The sequence below is a fragment of the Halichoerus grypus genome, chromosome 12 (assembly GCF_964656455.1).
Source record: "Halichoerus grypus chromosome 12, mHalGry1.hap1.1, whole genome shotgun sequence".
Lineage (NCBI taxonomy): Eukaryota > Metazoa > Chordata > Mammalia > Carnivora > Phocidae > Halichoerus > Halichoerus grypus.
The window spans coordinates 31,545,592-31,566,397 of NC_135723.1; the positions used below are offsets into that span (position 1 = coordinate 31,545,592).

Sequence of the window (20,806 nt, forward strand, 5' to 3'; positions counted from 1 at the left end):
GCTAAATTCACTGTAAAATCTATCTTAACTGTTAACCTAAATTAATAGCTAAATAAAAAATAATTATATACATTTATGAGAAATAATTAAATCAATTCTAGAAATAAGACAAGCAAATATGCCTCTTTTTCTTCAGTTGTTTAGTTTCATTTAAATAAGATCAATAGAGTAAGTTTAAAAAATAAGGTTAAAGCTGTAGACACTGCTATTATTGACCACACCACAAGGATACTCTTGCAACCATTATAATTCACTGCCATTGAGGGCAGTAAAAACAGGGACAATAATGCATAGATTTATAGATCTCAACGATAAATTTTAACTTCATTAATCATTCAGCCCATCAATTATCATTATCAAATAATTAAAACTTCAACTGCCTACCAGGCTTATTATTATAATTCTCACAGAAAACAAGAGAAAGTAGAAAATTGCATCTATGAGAAATCTAACACAATATTGAGCCCAGCAAATCCAAGCTCTTCTTTTTCCTCTCTCAGTGCTAGTGATGAAGAAAAGAATGGAACACGACCTTTTTAAGTTCCTATTTGTGAAATTCTTAAAAAAAGAAAACTATTTTTATATCTCATTTTCTAAAAATGAAAGGGAAACATATAAACAAGTGCATTAATACAAACCAGTTCTGGCTCATGTTCTCTAATGCCCTGTTCTCTGAGAAGAGTATTTAGTGAAAGCCCTGCCTCTACATCTCTGAAAACGAATTCTCACCTGTAACATCCTTTCCAGTGAATGGGTCCTCACACAGCCCGTCAGGTAGGGCTATATGACTGTCCCTGTGCTTCTTCAAGGGGACTGATGGGCCAGAATATCCATCCCCCTCCTCCCCACCAAAAAAAAAAAAAAAACCCACCAACTCCTGCCTGGAAAAATGATCCATGAAACATGAGAGATAACAATCCCCATTAAATGGGTTTCCAACTTTTTATCAGAGAGCTAACTAAGATAGTTTTCATCTTTAAAAAAAAAAAAAAATAACTAATGGATTTTATTGTGGCTTCCTGACCTAAATGTTTGATGGGGGAGAAGACCAATTCCAGTCCATCGGGCACAAGATGACATAAGTTTTATAGAAAAAAAATACAACCAAGAAGGTCAGGGGAAGGAAAACGTTCAGAGTACTTGATGAGGTCACCAAAGGGGGCAGAACAATGCATTTGCAATTTTGAGGGCTGAGTTCTCTCATCTCCTCATAAAACGTGTTTTTCAGAGAACCTCCCTCAACCGTAGCTCCACCAAACACCACAACTGATGTCAAGCCTGATTTTGGAGCTGTTCTTTTCATAATCCTGTTCACTCAGGCCTTTCACCCGCCATTGGTGTGTTGCTGAGCCCATTAACTTCAACACCCTTCCCACCTGGAACTTGAGGCATCAACATTCCAAAGCCTACTGAGGACAAAATGTTCCTGTCCTTTTCCATACAGAACGAATTTTCACAAATCTGATCAGATCTCTGTGTTTCACCTATAGAATGAAACAGCGAAGTCAGTCTCTAATTTAGGATACCCCAAGTATCTATTCCACAAACATTCCAGAGTTTTGGAGCTTTCTGAGGAGTCTTGAGAGGGTTATAACTTCATCTCTTGGGATGAATGAAAAAGGACTCTATTCTAAATTAAGAATTTCTATAGTTGAAGAAAGTACCAATTTTTTTCCTAATACTCATTGAATAATGAAAGTATACTATATGTATTAAGCACCAACAACACTCTAGGCACAGGGGAAAAAAACACTAACTAAACAACTTCTCATTGTATATGAGGATATAACTACAAATGTGCCCTAAATTCTGAATGTTATTCTTTTACCTTTCAGAGAAATATATACCATTAAGAATGAAATCTACAACCAGATCATTAATCCATTAAAATTACCCACAAAGCAATATATCTGCGCCTTTACATGCTATTTTTTTAAATCATTTCGGTTATCCATATATAACTTGCATCACAATTCAGACAACAGATAAATGTTAGGGGAGCATGGAAGCCTCAAGAAGCGGGGCTAACACTTGTTCAGTACATGCTATAGTGTATTCCAAAGAGTCAGGACACCATAGAAGTTAAGAACATGAACCCAGGAGCTAGACTGCCTGGGTTCAAATCCCCATTCTGCCAAGTATCTACTTCACAAGGTTGTGGTGATGCGGAAATGAATTTGAGTGACTACATGTAAAGTCGTTACAAATGTGCCTGGCATGTAGCAAATAATGATTGGCTATTACCATTTAACATTATTATTATTACTATTAAGTTATATTATAATTATGATTCCTGGCACTATAGGTTATATTTATCACCTCATGTAACTCCCTCAGACACCCATGAATAGCTGTCTCCAGCTCAGAGTCCTTGGTATGACACACAGGAGCCTGTGAGATCTGCCAGAAACTCTGTCCCCTCTCATACTCTCCCCAACAGCCAGCCACGTGGCTCTCACAAAGCACCCAGCGAGACCCAGTGCTGCCCCCAATCTGTACCTCTGCCCATGTTTCCTATGCCTCAAATGCCACTTTGCATCCCTGAAGTCCAGAACTTCTTTCGGGGTTTGCTTCAGAGATCCTCAGAGTATTAGTATTTATGGCCCATTAAATATGGCATTTATTGACTCAGTCCTCAGTAAGGATTTTTCACATGAACAATCTTTCAGTAATAATTCTTAGTAACAATTCTTTCTCAGTAACAATTTTTCATATGAACCTGCCAAGGCTTACATAATTTTTCAAGGTTATTCAGCTGGTAACAGATGACTCTGAACTTCAAACTTACATCTGCTTCACTGTGAGCCCTCTTCCTGTGAGCGGAAGTCATCCATCTCTCCTTGGTAAGATCACCTTGGGTATTTCTATCTTTCATTCACTCTGCCCCTATACTATAAGTAACTTACTTATCTGCTCCTTTGTTAGATTCAAAGGTCATGGAAAACAGCAATCTTTTTAAGTTTATATTTGGATCCCTATTGTCAAGAACATAGGAAATGATGCTTGTTCAGGGAATGAATTAAAGCTCAATAAATAGCTGTGAACTAAATATTCTGCCCAAGACATACAAGTTGGTTGCAGAGCTGGGATTTAATCTCAGGTGTATACCACACGTGACCATCATCACCCATGGGAGGTCTTTAACGAGACACCAGTATAGTAAGGCTGCAAATGAACCTTGCAGAGCAAAGAAATTACATGAAATTAGTTAATTCTGGTATAAATAATACCATATAAAAATTTACTAAATTAGAGGCGCCTGGGTGGCTCAGTCAGTTAAGCCTCCAACTCTTGGTTTCAGCTCAGGTCATGATCTCAAGATCCTGAAATTGAGCCCTGCATCAGGCTCTGTGCTCAGTGCATGGAGTCTGCTTGTCCCTCTCCCTCTGCTCCTCCCCCCATGCTCTCTCTCTCTAGAATAAATAAATAAAATCTTTTTTAAAAAATTACTAAATTAGCCAGGCACGTGTGTTTACACCTGTGTTTTCCAAAAATTATATCTGCAGAAATTAGCCTGTGGGGTCCAAATACACATTAGATAAAAGAGGCCTGTAATCAACTAAACTTGGCAAACTCTGAGTAAAACAGGATGCACTTAACGCACAGGAAATGTTCTATAAATGTTTATTAGGTTTCTCAGAGACTTTAATCTGAGAATGTTCACTGCATCCCTTCGTGAGGGGATTCACCATTTTCCAAATTTACTCGTATTTCACCAAAGAAAACCCTGAAACACTTTTTGTTTCTATGAAGTACTTCTTGGGGTTAGTATTCTGTCGAACAGACTCACGGCATGGTATGTGATTGGCACTTAGCACCATGTACTCAGGGCGCCCATGTGTACTTGCTCCTGTACCAGTAAGTGCTTTTCACACAACAGTAACAGACTAGGAGTGGAATCCTGGAGAAAAACCTACACTAGCAAGAGTTACAATGCCAAGGAATGGATTTCTCAATCTCCCATTCAGAGAGCTAAAACCAACTCTCTCTCTCTCAGAGAATCAGTCCTCTTCCTTCACTTCCAAACTGAAATCAAAAGCTGTTGACCCAAACTGTCATGAGTTACTCTGCTTATAAATATGTAACAATACAGGTCTGAGAGAAATCAAGAAAAAGGAAAAAAAATTCATATTCGACTTTTTTCCTACTCTGTACATTAGCACTTTTTGATCCAAGAAAACCAAATATTAGAACTTTATATAAATACTAAAGTACAAGATTAAGAATGCCCACAAGACTGTGACCGATTTGATGACAACATATCAAATGGAATCACAGCTATCTTAGTCATCCTCAATTAGAAAAGTGTGTTATGGTTGTACTCGAAGTCACACACTGACTAACATTTGAGGGAGTAAGCAATAGAAGCTAACTCCCAAGAGGAAGAGATGTCTCATTATGTTTATCTCCCCCTTCAGTGCTCTAGACTTGTCTGAAAATACGTAAGGACATAGAAGAATTCTCTTCCCACTCTCAGTAGCCAGGCGTTTCTTTCTTTCTTCCTTTTTTTTTTTTTAAAGATCTTATTTATTTATTTATTTGAGAGAGAGAGAGAGCAGGGGGAAGATCAGAGAGAGAGGGACAAGCAGACTCCACACACTGAGCACGGAGCCCGATGCGGGTCTCGATCCCATGACCCTGAAATCATGACCTGAGCTGAAATCACCAGTCAGACAATGCTTAACAGACTGAGCCACCCAGGTGCCCCCAAGCTTTTATTTCTAAAGTTTGGATGAGTTTGAAACAAAAGGGCCTTTTCTCCAGCAAGACAGTGGTAGAGAGAAAGGAAGAGAGAAGACAGAGGGGGAGGGAGGGGAGGAGAGAGGAAGGAAGGAAGGAAGAGATGAGGGATGAGAGACAAGTTATCCCCACCCAGACAAGCATTCCAAAACATGTTGTTTCTGAAGATCTAAGAAGGTCAAGGAGATCCCAGAGGGTTAAGGGAAGATTTTAGGGAAGTGACCCAACAGTAGAAAAGAGATAGAGTGGGGATAGGGGTTATCCTAGTTCTGGGGGGAGACAAGCAGTGCTGTAGTTCAGAAGTGGCATGCTATCTGCAAATTGTCTGAATGATGCCAAGACCTCACAGGATGGCGGATGCCCACCAACACAAGACTCTTGGCACCAGGGCTTCGGAGAAGCAGCACAGTTCTCTAAGCTAAGCCTGGAATTAGCAGACAGAAGGAGGGATATGAGGGCATCTCAGTGGCCTGCCCTTGGAGCAGTACTACCTAAGAGACTGAGGAGCTTTCCACAGCAGAGGGGACAGGAGGACGATGGGAGCCGGTGTCAGTTAATAACCAGAGGTTTCTCCATGCCGTTTCCTGAGCCCTAGTAAGCTTCCAGCTCACAACACAAACTTCATTAACTTCACTTAGAGAAGCCTTGTAGCCAGATTTTGTATGATTTTTTAAAATAACGATTATATAATATAGCTTGCCCATTGATTTTCTAAAAAATTTACAACTGCTACCTCAACATTCCTATAAGCCTTTTCCTAAGGAAAGGCTGTACTGCTTCCTTTTGATAAGAAAGAAAAAAATCTCCCCAATTACATTCTGAAGGATCTACAGCAATTTCAACTGAGGCCAAACTCTGGGTCTGACTTCATTTAGAGACATTGGGATACGGGGAAATTAAGTCCTACACAATCCTTGCCCTAGATATTCTTCACTCATTTGAAGCTGCCACACGCCATAGTTTTATTTTCTTTTTCTTTGTGACCCAACTGCTGGGCCATATGGCATAACTGCTGAGTCTAGCACCTATGGGCATCACTCGCCATCCAAGGTCTTGGCATTGTTCAGGCACGGCTTGCAAGAAGCACGCCATTCCTGAACCAGGATGCTTTTACCCTCCTTTGTCCTTGAAGCACAAGAGTGCCTACAATCTTCCCTTGACGATATCCACCAACAGTGCTTTACATCTCCCACATGGGGCCCTGCAAGGCCCACCATCCTGAAGTGGCAGTCTAAATCAGTGGGTAAGGGACAGGCTCTGGAATCAGACATATCTGGATTTGAATCCCAGATTTGCCACATCCTGGCTGTATGACCTGCGGTAAGGTACTTCTGATATCTATCTGAGAGGGTTGTTGTAAGGACACAATGGGACAAGCGCAGTGTTTAGCATACAGTCGGTACGTGAGAAATGATAGCTATTATTAGCAAGAGAAAATCTAAGCCACTGAGGAAATACTCAGTTATTACCATAACTGCATCTGCAGGACTTTAATGGCTAGGAACATGGTAAGCACCATGTTTAATGCTATGAATTAACTGAGCTTCTAAGTTACTTAGATATGTGGTATTTTGGGGGCATTTTAAAATAATTTATATTTGTATGCATTTACCATGCAAGAAAAAAGTCACATTTTAGAGGCCAGACCAACGGTTTCTAGAGCAGACATAATCATATTATGCGGAAATCACTGAAAATTCAGATTTCAGACAAAACACCAACATAAAAAAATATCCCGAGTCATCACATATTGTCCTTTTTAAAGTCAGTATCATTTTTAAAATAAGTAGTATCATTTTTTTTTAAAGTAAGTAGTATCATTTTTAAAGTAATAACTAACAGAGACTGATGAGTAGTCAATTTTTTTAGAAAAGTTCCAGCTAGAGTATCAGATTCATAACATTACCTGTGGAAGACTATAGTAAATAATGTGCAAAAAATAAAAAAAGTCCCTGGCCATCCTCAAATAGAAATAATTCTTATTGAAGCATCAATTCTATGACAGATTTTTGAACTTGAGGACAATAAATGTAATCAGTGGTATGCTATTAAGTGTTTAACAACTAGCTCTCAGGGGAAGAGAGGCACATAATTTGTAGTGTTCGCCAAATTCCATGGTGTAAAATACTCTGGCCAGGCCCACTTCAAACTAATAATCAGCTTTACTAATACAGTAATAATCAGCTTTACAACTAATAAAAAGCCAATGTTAGCACATCACCTACATAAGGAGCAGTGTTCATAATGGTTAGGTAGTCCACTCCCGCCCCCAGGGTTGTTTACAAGGGAACCAAAGAATTAGCCCGCAAGTAAAAAGTAAATAGAGATAAATAATATACAGATTTTCTAGGAAAGTAACTGAAGCATTTTACAACAAGCTAACTCCATAGGTATTTTTTAGACTGTTTCTGTTTTGCACACAAATCCTCCCTTACTGAGAGCTGACATCTTTCTGCACAGATGCCCGAGAATACCCCAGCTTGTATCATCTTATTCTATCTAATCTGACCCCACTATCCTCTTCAGTCTTGCTAGACTGAACTCTTTACCTGGCTACAGGGATCCCTGGTTCTCTCTGTAATCATTTAGTATCATTTACTAAAAATACTGGATTTCTCCTCTAATTTGCCCCATCAGACTCCTGCTGTCTTCCAGTCTCCCTTTTTTCAGTAAACCCACCACCTATTAAGACTCCTCTCGCCAGCAAGAGAGACACATTCTATGAATGGGAAGGAATTAACTACCACTTAATAATTTGCTTATCTATCTGCTCTTTTATTTGGAAACAGAAAAACTAAGTTTTTAAGAAGACCATTTGAGAAATGGCAGGAAAACCAAAATAACCTCTCTTTGTCTTACTCTCAGCTTTGAACTCCAATCTACCCCAATACTACTTCACTGAAGGTACAAATCACTCACCAAATGAAAGGATTAAAAAAAGCAGAGCTTACAAATGAAAACAAATTGAATAACCTATTTCTCTATTCATTCATAATGTTGCCCTTCCAACCTGTTTACTGCTAAGACAAGCTACTGAATGTGATATTCATCAATTCTACCATCTCTCTGTAGGTGACACTAAAAAGACAAATTGCATGATCTCTTAGGCTTAACAAAAGAAACCCATCTGTGCATGGATGCTGGTGATGACAGCACAACAATGTGAATGTACTTCATGCTGCTGATCTCTACACTTAAAAATGGTTGATATGGGGGCACCTGGGTGGCTCAGTCGGTTAAGCATCTGCCTTCGGCTCAGATCATGATCCCAGGGTCCTGGGATCGAGCCCCGCATCGGGCTCCCTGCTCGGCGGGAAGCCTGCTTCTCCCTCTCCCATTCCCCCTGCTTGTGTTCCCTCTCTCGCTGTGTCTCTCTCTGTCAAATAAATAAATAAAATCTTTAAAAGAAAAATGGTTGAGATGGTAAATTTTGTTATATATATTTTCCCAAAGTTTTTGAAAACTTTTTTAAAATGTAAAGAAAAAAAATCCATTTAAGAGAGATTCTGCCACTCTGTCCTCCAAAGTTTCAACTGAGATGGTAAACCAGATTTTAAACAGTTTTTTTTTAATAAATAAATAAAAATAGCATCCTCTAATTCTGCCTGTGTCTCATTACAGACTTCAGGCATAAGGGCACCGAGTGTTAAGAAGCTTTTGCTCTGCTAGACATCAATGGCCTACGTTCCTTTTCCCCAAAGTCTCTTATATTCATTTTCATTCACTTCATGGGCTGAAGGGATGCAGTTTAATCAGGGGAACGAACGGTGCAAACGTCTGAACATACTGCATTCTTTGCCTCTCACGGGGTCAGGCAGGCCAGAGCAGTCCGCCGCGGAATTCGGGATGGCAACCCTCCACCTGGAGCCACTGCTGTCACATTCTGTGTATTCAAAGTGGTAATCGTTCTGCAAACAATCACAGAAACAAGCCTTCGTTAGAGCCAGTTTTCATGGGACAACTGTGCTTTCTCCATCACCCCCAACCTGTGTGCCAGCCCGACTCCAAACTGTCCTCTCTGCTTGGCTCTCATTCTTACCCTCTTCCGTGCACACCAAGCAGGGCTTTGTGTTTTGTTTTGTTTTATCAAAAATTATCAGCCAGGCAGTGAGTAGGCACTGAGGACAGGATGACGGACAGTCAATGCGCTCAAGCTGTGACCACTGACCTTTAGTCTCACCTCCCCGAAAAGGCTACACTTCCCTAGTTCTCTTACAGACTTTTTAAGTTCCAAATAATTGATAGATAGGATTCTAAGAGCTAAATAATCCTCGGACACTGAATGCCATCACTGTCCCCAGTTTTTCAAAGAAGGAAAGAACTATTCCCACTGACCCAATTCTCACTCTGTTTAAAATTTAACAGCAGGTATAATAATTAATCATCCAAATGCTAGTAAAGGACAAGCAGTTTTTTAAGCACCATACACATCCACCACAGCAGGCTGCCATCAATCACAGACTATAAAAGAGACATTTATTACAAATGCCAAATTAAGCCCAACCCACTTATCTCTAGCCTCTGGATGCTTTGAAATTTTCACAATGACCTCCCCTGGTCCAAGCACATTACATGTGTGAGATGCTTGGACTGAGGGGGAACAAGGACACAATGTCATTGGAGCATTTTGAGAATGAAAGAAATTCTAAACCTTCCCCCAAATATTTTCAGTTCAATATCTTATTTATTCAGTTTAATATCCTGGACAATGCCATTTGGATTCACCTACTCTATTTTGCCTCCCTTACTGTATCAGTGACCAAAGAGAACAGAAATATCAAGTCATATCAACATGGGGAAATGAGGTGTAAGGTGAGAAGGTGTGTGTGTGTGTGTTTGCGAGTGTGTGCATGCATGGGCATGCATATACATGGAAAGAATACCACTTAAGAAATTAGTTCTGAAATCAGAAGGGTCTGCATTTGAATTCACATCCCATTGCACCAAGTACAATCTATGTGATACTGGGCAAGCCGCTTAACCTCTCAAAGCATCCAATTTTCATTAGGAAAATGAGAATAATAATATTTTCTACCTTGTATGGTTATTGTGGAAATTAAGATAACACGTGTAAAATGTTAGGTATGTTACGCTACACTGCATTAGCACTTGACAAATGGTTGAATTATTATCCTTACTAAGGACAGTGAGGGCAGAGAGGATGACACAGAGAAAGGAGTTAGTGGAGATGTGGTAAGGCATAAACTGTTTGAGTCTCTCTTTCTTCTACTTCAATTTCTGCATATACTTAAAATAAGAAGGGATCTTAAGTTAGGGAAAGTGGAATTATCAGGCTGGAAGCAAAAGTTTTTTGCTGCATTTAGACTCTACCCCAGAAATAAAATTTAGTATACCCTTCAGGCAATCATCTATGAATATTATTTTTGACCAAGCTTGACAACAGGTAATTTGAGATTAAGTTGACAGGATCCTGGATTTCAAAATATGCCTTATTGTCAGTTAAGGGCAAAGCTACATACCTAAAAAAAAAAAAAAAAAGACTTTTTAGAGGGAAGGATGGAAGGAGGATGAAAAGAAGGGAGGGAGAAAGGAAAGAAATAAAAGTTCATTAAATTTAACTACATTCAAAGGTTAAACACAAAAGTCATCATAAAGTGAAAGGTAAACAACAACGCAACAAATTGGTGAAGAAACAAAGTACAGCTAAGATTAATTAACTTAACAAACCTGGGTTTCTAAAACCCAGCCCAGAAAAGAACAAATAATTATTTGAAATATGGCCAAAGAACATAAGCAATTCTTTAAGATCAATAAACTTGAAAAGTTAAACCTCACCAAAGAAATGCAAACTATTTTCATCAAGTTGACACAACATTTTAAAATAATGTGTAAAAGCTTCCTGAGGTTACAGGGCAGTAAAAGGAACACTCGTGGGCCTCCAATCAGAGAGTTAAGTGGTACAAACCTTTCTGGAGAGAAGTAGATGTGTAGGTATCAAAAGCTTTAGAGTGTTCAAAAATTTGAACCCAAAATCTCTCTGGTAGCATCTAATTCCAAGGGCGAAAAATATTTAATGTGGTCACTGATTTCTGTGCAAAACTGCTCATCATAGCTTTGATATAGCTAGAAGGAGTATAATTAATAGGTGAACGTTATAGGACCATACATTATTTATCTGGTATTTTTCACATACATCTATTTCATTAAACACTCGTTAACAATTATATGGTTCAGGAAGGACCGTGAATAATATTACCATTGTTCCACTGAAACTTCGATTGGGTAAGTGATTTAGCCAGAGACAGCCAGCTACTATGTAGCATAGCTGAGAGCCCAAGTCCAGCCTTGTGTTTATTTACCAGTGTTCTCAGTTTTCGTAATGCCATTAGGCTTCAAATAGACGGTCACTGTTTTAAAATAGAAGGAGTAGTACAAGTTTCTAATATAAAAGCCTGATGGTTACACAGTCTACCAGTCATCTTAAGGATGGCTCATATTCAAACAGAATACAAGAGTACACAGATAAGCAGGAACCCTATGATTCCCCCCATGTCTAGGTCAGTTTTCCATGCTTGCCGGTAACAAGTCACCACACAGCCACATAAGACAGCACCAATTTATCTGTTCACAGTTCTGGAGGCAAGCAGTCCAACATCAGTATCACTGGGCCAAAATCAAGGTGTCAGCCTCCCTCCAGACGGTCGAGGGGAGAATCCGCTCCCCGCCTCTTCCCGTTTCTGGTGACTGCTGGCATTCACTGGCTTATGGAAGCATCACTCCAGTCTCTGCCTCTGTGGTCACACTACCTTCTCCTATCCTGGCTTATCTCCCTCTGCTTCATGCTTGTAAGTACACTTATTTAGGATCCACTTAGATAATAAAGCATAATTTCCCCATCTTCACTTAATCACATCTTTGAAGTCATTTTTTCCATAAAAGATAATTCATGGGTTCTAGAGTTGAGGACATGCATATCTTTTCTCGGGTGGAGGCACTATTCAGCCCACCACAGTCCACCCTCTGGCCCCAAAGATGCAGGTCTCTCTCACATGCCAAATACCTTCACCATATCCCAACATCAGCTCAAGTCTCAGCCCATTACAATATCAACTCCAAGTCCAAAACCTCATCTGTATCTCATCAGCTCAAAAATCCCAAATGTAATCCTCTACATCAGGTATGGGGACACCCTGGTTATGATCCACACTGGGGCAAAATTCGTCTCCATCTGGGACCTGTGTTACCTGCTTCCAAAATACAAGGGGTTTGGACCTTAACAACAGTTACAGATGTTCCCATTCCAAAAGGGATAAACTGGAAGGGAGGAAGGAAAGGAATAAGTCAACAGTCCCAAGTAATTTCAAAATCCAGCAGGGTAGATTCCATTAGGTTTCAAGGCCTAAAAATAATCCACTGTAGTTTACAGCTCCAACATGGGGCCCAGGGCTCCACCCTCAGAGTCATTCTTAGGTTTGGTTTGGTTTTGTTTTGTTTTCTGTAAAGTAGAACATGTGTGCAGCTGAGTGATTTTATTAGGCTATTTCTGGCCTGTAAAATTTTGGGATTCCAACAGCCTTCCTCCATTTCATCCACCTCTGTCCCTTTCAGTTCAAGGTGGCAGTATTTCTGCTAATGTTATCAAAAACCTTGTGGGTCTTTTTTTTTTTTTTTTAAGATTTTATTTATTTATCTCACAAAGAGAGACACAGCGAGAGAGGGAACACAAGCCGGGAGAGTAGGAGAGGGAGAAGCAGGCTTCCCACGGAGCAGGGAGCCCGCATCGGGCTCCATCCCAGAACCCTGGGATCATGACCTGAGCCGAAGGCAGACGCTTAACGACTGAGCCACCCAGGCGCCCCTTGTGGGTCTCCTGTGCATGTCACAGGATTCATGCCATTAGACGGATGAGCCTCCATAGATCTTTCCTGGACAGTCCCATCCCTATTCCTGGCTTCTGCTGAAGTGGTTAAAGAGACCCATGAGTCAGACACCTTATTTCTGTAGCACTAGCAAAAGAATTTCCAGACACACTCTTGGGGTTCTTTCTCTCCACAGCCTAGTTTCCCAACTATGTGTGGGTCTCCTAATTTTACAATTTTGCAATCTGAACAAAATGAGAATTTCCCAAATCATCAAGTCTGGTTTCCTTTTTGTTTAGGAATTTACCCCTCAATTTGCCTATTTCCTCTCACATTTTACTATAACCAGCAAGAAGAAACCAGGCCATACCTTCAATACATAAATCTCCTCTGGAAATAACCAAGTTCGTCACTTACAAGTGTTGCCTTCCACTCAACCAGAGAACAAAATTCTGCTACCTTTTCTGCTACTACATAACAGGGATCATCTTCCCTCCAGTTTCCAAAGGCATATGCCTCATCTTCTTCTCAGCCCTAGCCAGTAGCACCTTTACTATTTCTAGCAACATTGTGTTTATGACAGTTTACATTTTCTCTAAGACAATCTCAGCTTTGACCTCTGTGCTCCTCACTGAGTCCTCGCTGACAGAGTCTCTGATATCCCTATTGCTGCCAACAGTCTGTTCTGGGCAATCCAGGCTTTTCCTATCATGTGCCTTCAAATACTTCCAATTTCTGTTCCTTACCCAATTCTAAAGCCGCCTCCACATTTTTTAGGTATGTGTTCCAGCAGCTCCCCACTACAAGGTAGCATACTCTATACTGGTTTTCCTACAGCTGCTGTAATGTATCACCACAAAGTGAGCAGCTTAACACCAAGATGGATTCTCACAATTCTGTCTTCAAGTCCCACTGACGCATCAGCCAGGCCAGGCTCCCTCGAGAGAGTCCAGAGAAGAATCCATTCCTTGCCTTCTCCAGCTTCTGGTGGCAACCAGCATTAGTTGGCTTGTGGCCACATCACTCCAGTCCCTGCCTCTGTGGACACATGGTCTTCTTTCTCCTCCCGCTGTGATTGCATTTAGGGCCCACCCAGGTAATCTCCCATCTCAAATTCTTATTCTCCTCTAAAGGTAACATTCACAGGTTCCAAGGATTAGGACTTGGGTGGGGGAGCATTCTTCAGCCTATCACAATCCCCCATTGACCAGCCTTGCCTTGACCAGCCATGCACTTACATAATGACTCTTTTGTTTCTCTTATTTGTATGAGAAAATCTTTCCTATTTTCATATCCCACTGAGAAGTTCCTGGCCCTCATATGTAAAATGCAGGTAATTTGTTATCATCCTTGCAAAATAATGATGCTGAGAAGTCTGATATGAATTTCAAATGAAGGCCCCAGAATAAATAGGAAGCTCAGAAACCTCTCTTGGACCACTGGACCACTGCCTCTGTGTCGTTCAAATTATCTGTTAGGAGATGAGAAAGGCAATAAGAACAGGTCAAAGGCATATTGTATTCTCTAGCTGCAATGGTAGATGTCATATGCCAATTAGTTTTCCTAAAATTCTTTATCCTACCTGCCTCCTCCAGATTACTGACCTCTAAAGGGCCACAACTACTCTTATGTTACAAAATTCTTAGGATTGCTGCAGGAAGCTTTAATGTGTTTATTTATAATTTAAAAATACTGAAATGCAGACCTATTTCATGGAGAGGGCAGCATTTAGGGTCAGGAATTTAGATTGTAGCCCAAGCTAGATGGATTTTAAATTATTTAATAGGCTATTTCATCTGGGCTCGTAACAAAGCATTTTATTTTTAAATCTATTTCTGAAAGCGACCCTTAAATCCATAGCAAGGATGTAAGAAATACTGTGCTGTAGTAAAATCACTAAAGATACACTATCTACTCCTCAAAAATTCTGAGTGGCATTCAAGGTACTGATTTACAGCCAACTCCCCAAAACCCTAGCCACAGACCCACCGAACCATTGAACACTTAATTGTTCCTTTGGAAAGGAGAATTTCCCAGGTGTTAAAGAGCAATTAAAAAGGTAAAAGTTTTTTTCTTATACAAATATGGAATTAATACATATCAAAGATCTTATTTATCATTAATCAGCAAGTTAATCAATAACATGTTATAACCAGTTTAAAGGAGAATTCAAAGAGCACACAGAAGTGGGCAATCAGGAAAGTGAAATGAACTAAGAGATGCTGAGGGGTAAATATCCAGAGGGTAATTGGTCCATTGCATTTAAAGGATAAAACACACTCTCATTTCCATGGACAGGAGTCACTTGTATGACTATTGGTTTCCTACAACTCAACAATGTTGTAAAATAGTTCAAGACAAAGGTATAGGCTCCCACAGGAACTGATCTTTCAGCAAAGGGCACCACACAGGACACCTGGTAATCTTTTCTGCCTATCTCAACATGTTTCACAAGTTTTCCTGACAAGTTGCAGGGATACAATTCCTGACAATTTTCCCTCCATTTCAGCCTGCAGGTAGCTTATCACCAAACAGACTGACAAGAGTCAGAGTGCACTCTAAGAACAACACAATGTCAGCTCACAAGCCATACTCTCCAAATCATAAATTGGATGAAGCATTTGGCCCTACTCCACTCAAAAGATGGCGGCTATTTAGACAGGTCTGCCAATCCCAGAATGCTGGGGCATGGAGACACTGTCCCAAATAACAAAATGATGGGATCCTTTGAAAAATTTACAATATAAATATGTGGCAACCAGGAAACAACCCAAAAAAGAAAGAGAACATGGAATTACTCCTGATCACCAAGCACTTAAGGAAAGATTATCCCTCAGTAGAAATCATGGTACATCCCTCTTCCCACCAGCCCCCCCTCAACATACACACATGCTCTCTTCCCATAGAAACCTTGGCCTTTGGGCTTCCATGTTCAGCTCTGCATCACCCAATTTTAGAAGTCAGTTTAGCCAGAATCCCCCCCACCCCTGATGGGTCCTCTTAGTAATTTTTCATCCACTGACACCCCCTCACCCTGCTCCTTGCCTATAAACCCCCACTTGTCCATGCTGTATTCAGAAGTGAGCCCAGTTCTACACTAAGGTCTCTTTACTACTATTACAATAGTTTCTGAATAAAATCTGTTTTTACTACTTGAACTACTGACCAGCTCTGCTTTCCTCTGACACCCCCAAATGCAAAAGTCATTTATAGTACAAAAGCTTCATGGCACTCACAAAAAATCTGGGGTATCATCTCCCAATTATGATGACAACTGTAACAATTTAACTACACATAGGCTAGCCAATACTTCAAATACATCTCACATATAAAAATAATATGCATATATACATATATATCTTGACACATATTTTATATAAAACATTAACATACATAACGATCTACGCCTGTACCAAAATATATCATTTTTATACATTAACATTAATATATATCATTCTTTACTACATGGCACTTAATTATTAATAAGTACTATGGCCTAAGTGCTATGGGGAAGATTTAAAATAATTAAAACACATAGACGTTGTACTCAGTAAGCTTCTGATTTTGTTGGAGTCAACAGGACACACACATACCGTATCATTCTATAAGAGGGCATAAAGACAAAGGGCTCCGAAGTGGAACAGTAGCATCACAGGTCAGTGTTCAAGTAAAGACTCCATCTGGTGAAAATTACCCACAAAAATCCTTTAACTCCCCCATTCAGTACAATATGGTAGCACTTCCCAATCTACTCATCACAGCCAATTTTTCCCTAAGCCTTCCAGCAGATACCTATTTCCTAAAATGCAAATGGCTTGCTTTTTAGGGGCCATGTTTTCTGGAAAAATAAGGTAGAATGTGCATGATGTGACCTCATTATATAATGATTTCAGAGTCAGACCAAATATCCGTGAGCTGAAACCACCAGAAAAGGCTTTGAGGAAAAATCCCGGAAAGATAGCAGGGTTTTTAAGTCTTCTAGGGCCACCAGATCCTTCATAAATAAGCCAAGGGTGATAGGGTGTGACAAACAGCGAGATAAGGCCAGAAGGTATGCAGTGAAATAGAGCAGCCTAAGGACAGAGAGACAGACGCCTGAACTTCCGGACTCTGAGGTTTGTTCATGGCAGTGACCCGCCCTTGAGAAATTCAGCTCCTACACACCCCCTGCCTAGACTTGCTAGTCAGTTAAGAGGTGACCACAGTTAATTATCAAGACCCACTAGATGAGCACAAATTGTAGTATAGAATCAAAAGGAGAGAGGCAGTAAGAGGCCTCCGGCCTCAAAGAAGAAAAAGTGCTGATCCCTAAGAGAACACAGAGGAATGGAACCAAAAGAAGCTAATATAATCCATTTCCTTCATATAGGGTTCCTTCTCTCTGAACGTTTTTATGTAAAGCATTGAGAACAGCGTAGCCCTGTATTTGATGAGACCGCAGCTCATCTGGGACAAAAGCTCTGGAACTGAAGTGCTCAGCAAAGAGCTTGGCACCCATACTTGAGAAAGCGAGGCAGCAAGAAGGAAAGAGAGCATGAGTTGGTAGTGCCTAGCGCAAATACTTCAACTCCAATTCCCATGAGTGAGCATACTCATCCGACTTCTGTGGGAAGGTCAAAAGTGTGAGAATACTTCATGCACACACACATCCATCTTATAACAAAAACTTCTTTAGCCTATATTATCAAGTACGTGTGCACAGTGGCAGTGTGCAGTAATATTTATATTCAGATTTTTCTTTATAAAAGGAACATGAAGTTACCATGGGAACCTCAGGCTAAGTAAAGTAATAGGTATCTGATCTATTTATGACACATCCTCTTCTCTCCATTTGCAGACACTACTGCTTTTTAGAAATTATTTTGAAAGAGTTCATGTTTTAAATCTGAGTTCACTGTCTATCTTTGTCAACAAGGCCTTACAAGTATTCATTGTGTAAACCAATATAGATTTATTGGGCACCACCCATGTGCCAGTTGAAGACATGTGCATGCTGGGGATACTGCAGTGAACCAAATGACCAAGTCCCTGCTCTCATGGGGCTTATGTTTTCATGTCAATGAAAGTGCCCAGGGCTTCTCGGAAAGATCCAGCTTAGACCATTTTCCTTCGACGGTGTCTCCGTGCAAGCTTGTAAAGGGGTAGGCAATAAACTGGCAACAACAGACCTAGGTCCCAATCTCACCTCTACCAGTGTGAAATTGATATCGGGAAATGGAAGGGACCCGTGAGAAAAAAAAGTTGTTTTCCTTCCTTTGCTTCTTTTCTGGCTTCTGTCCTTGCTAGGATCTGCACCCCCACCCCACTCTGCACAGGCCTTATAATGCAAATAGCATATGTTCTCCTTGTAAGGGACAAGAGTTAAGGATTTCTCTAGAATAGATAACATCTAAGGAAGGACCAGGTGAGAATGACCTGACGAAGCTATTATATACTTATTCCAGACCGCCGGCACTAGATTAACTCCACACCAAGGCCGCTTGGCCCACAGAATAATACTTGGCTCTTGTCTTTGTTCTAACCGGCTCCTGTATGCCCAAGAGGGCAGGTGCACCAGACCACTGTCCTCAACTAAAACCTCGAGACCCCAAACAAAGACAAGACTCATGCTCCTTTCCTTTCTGGGTCTCCCAGACTGTCTGTATCTGCTCTCTCTCTCTCTTCCATAAACTCTGCTCTCACCTCCTGCTGGCTCATGTTTGACTTCCATCCTTCGTGAAGCCAAGGACTCCCTTGGCTGGCCCTGCAGGACACCCTGTGGGTCCTTGGACCCAGCCTGCCTACATCAAAATGTAAGACCCTGAGCAACTCAACCAACACTCTGCACCCAGATTCCTCTTCGTCTTTGAAAGAAAAATCTATGTTTGTACAATTATAGTCTATATCTCATATTTTCACAATTCTTAATAAAGGGAAATCAACTACCTCCATCACTCTCCTGCACTGTGAGGGCAAGTTTCAAAAAAAAGAAATTCTAAACCAAGTCCACTGATGAAGATATGAAGGAAATTTCAATTTTCTCAAGAAATCCTCAGCTAGACAATCTATAATATCAATATTAGAAATATTAATTTTAAAACTCATAGAAAGTACTGAGGAAAATGTGTTATAAAGTCTTTAAACACATGTAATCATTATGTTATTATATAACTATATTTAAATGTGCTGTATTAAATATATGTTTCTCTTTGTTCCCACAAACCCAAAGAAGAGTAATTTCTCAAGGGAGCAAGGAGTGAAAACAGTAATACTTTAAGATGACAAAAATAAAGAGATGAGAAGTGAAAATGACAATAGATGCAGGTTTCAACAATTTTTTGGAAGATGAAAAGCACAAGATGAGCTTTAGTGACTAATCAAAGGAAGAAAATCTGAAAGCTAAGGGCTACATATAGGCAGATGATAACAAGAAGAAAGTGGATTTGAGCTGTAGGAACTCTCATAGTTGAAAGCACCAAGATTCTCAGAAAGCAAAAAAATCTACCAACAGCAAGACTGGTTGAAAATCTGATGAAGAATGTAGACCCCTCCTTCCCAATTCCCTTCCACATCATGACGAGAGACAAGGATTATTTCCTCTAGAAAAACATAATTAGGGAGCTTATAGATTCAGGGACATGAGCACAGCAGATGGAAGGAAAGGCCTTACTGACAACAGGGGACCATGTGAACAGCCACCTACTAAACAATGAGACCCACCTCAAGGACACTTCCCCATCAACAGTGAAACCCGAGCCCAGCCAACTCCAACACTGCCATCCTTTCCACCTGGACCACCATCCCCAAGACTAGCCGAGCCACCTTCCTGCTCCCAAAGGAGCCCTCAGGGGATGTGACACCTCACATTAGGACGATTACCCCTATCATTTCAGCTGATTTTCACATCTGCTTACATTAGAATTGAGATTAGCTGGAATCTCAATTTTGTCCATGGCCCACAAATATAATAACTATTTTTGTTATTAACAATAACACTAACAACATCTGCAGAACCTTAAAAGCTTTCCAAAACAATTTTCTTAACATTTTCCTACTCGAATTGGGCCACACCTCTTCCCTGCCTCCAGGCTCTAGCACGTGACTCTTTCTCTGCCTGGAAGGCTCTCTCTGCCGGTACCTGGTGATAGCCTCAGGACACATGTACGGTAACAAAGCACCATGTAGCAGGTTCTCTTCCAGGCTCACCCCTAACATTTGCAGGACCAAGGGCAAGGGTCTAAACTGAGGTGCCCTTTCCTCTTCTATACCCACCCCACACCTTAAATAGCCTCCACACATACAAGTGACGACCCCAGCTGCACATCCACGGTCTGTCAGCTCTCCTCCCCCAACCACAGTCTACAATCAGGATGCACCTGGGAAAAGCTCAGGAAGGCCTTGAAGGCAAACCTGGGCCTTCAAAGCATGCAATTCCAAAGTCAGATCATCTAGAGCATGGTATAAAAGGATAGGGGGATTGGGGAACATGACATCCAGGTGGGCATGGCTCCTTGGCCCGCTGACAACGAGGCAAGAGGAGGAACACAACTGGAGGAGGATCAGAATTAGGCCCTCTACAGCAGAGACCAAGGTAGGAGCCAAACTTGCCCAGTCCGAAGGTGGTACCAATCCCCATTATATAACAACATCCAAACAAGAAAGAGATCTACCACTTCCTAAGACAGAATTTCCTAGGAGGGAGGGAGAATCGGTCTACCTTTTGAAGGGTTTCTTGAGTGGAGGTAATTTTTTTTTCTTTTTTTTTTTCCTTCTAACCCAAATTAAAACTGTACAATGGTATGTAGAAGTTCAATTTTCCAAAAGGGGGGAAAAGCTAAATCCTTGGAAATCCACCTGTTATGTCTAATTACATATGGCTGCAAGCTTATCTGCCTGAAATAGAAACTACAAATTTTTTTATATGAATCAGGCTGAAACTGAAATGGCACCCTTCCTTCTGCCAAATTTGAGCAACTACTTCCTATTTAATAAGCACCAAGAGAAACTGCATCCAAAGTTTCAGAAATGTATTAAATATACCCCATGACACATCATTCCCACTTCCACTTCCAGGCACGTAACCCAAGGAAACCACAATAGGTTTGCATCTTAGGATTATTTAAAATACTAAAAACTTGAAAATAATCTAAATGTGCAACAATAAGAGACTGGTTAATAAATTATTGTGTACTCATGACAGGATTGTATGGAGTCCATTCTAAAATGATAATGCCAGGGCCATACTTAATAACAAAAATATTTCTGAC

The 20,806-nt window shown here is 40.5% G+C and overlaps 1 protein-coding gene across 1 annotated transcript in view; it reads right to left on the minus strand.

Moving 5' to 3' along the window:
- ELAPOR2 (endosome-lysosome associated apoptosis and autophagy regulator family member 2) overlaps nucleotides 1-20,806 on the minus strand; it is a 184,250-nt gene that overhangs the window by 86,843 nt on the left and 76,601 nt on the right. Inside the window, exon 2 of the mRNA XM_078059201.1 lies at nucleotides 8,528-8,648. The gene's annotated coding sequence lies outside the window, so the exon portion shown is untranslated. The remainder of the gene's footprint in view (nucleotides 1-8,527; nucleotides 8,649-20,806) is intronic.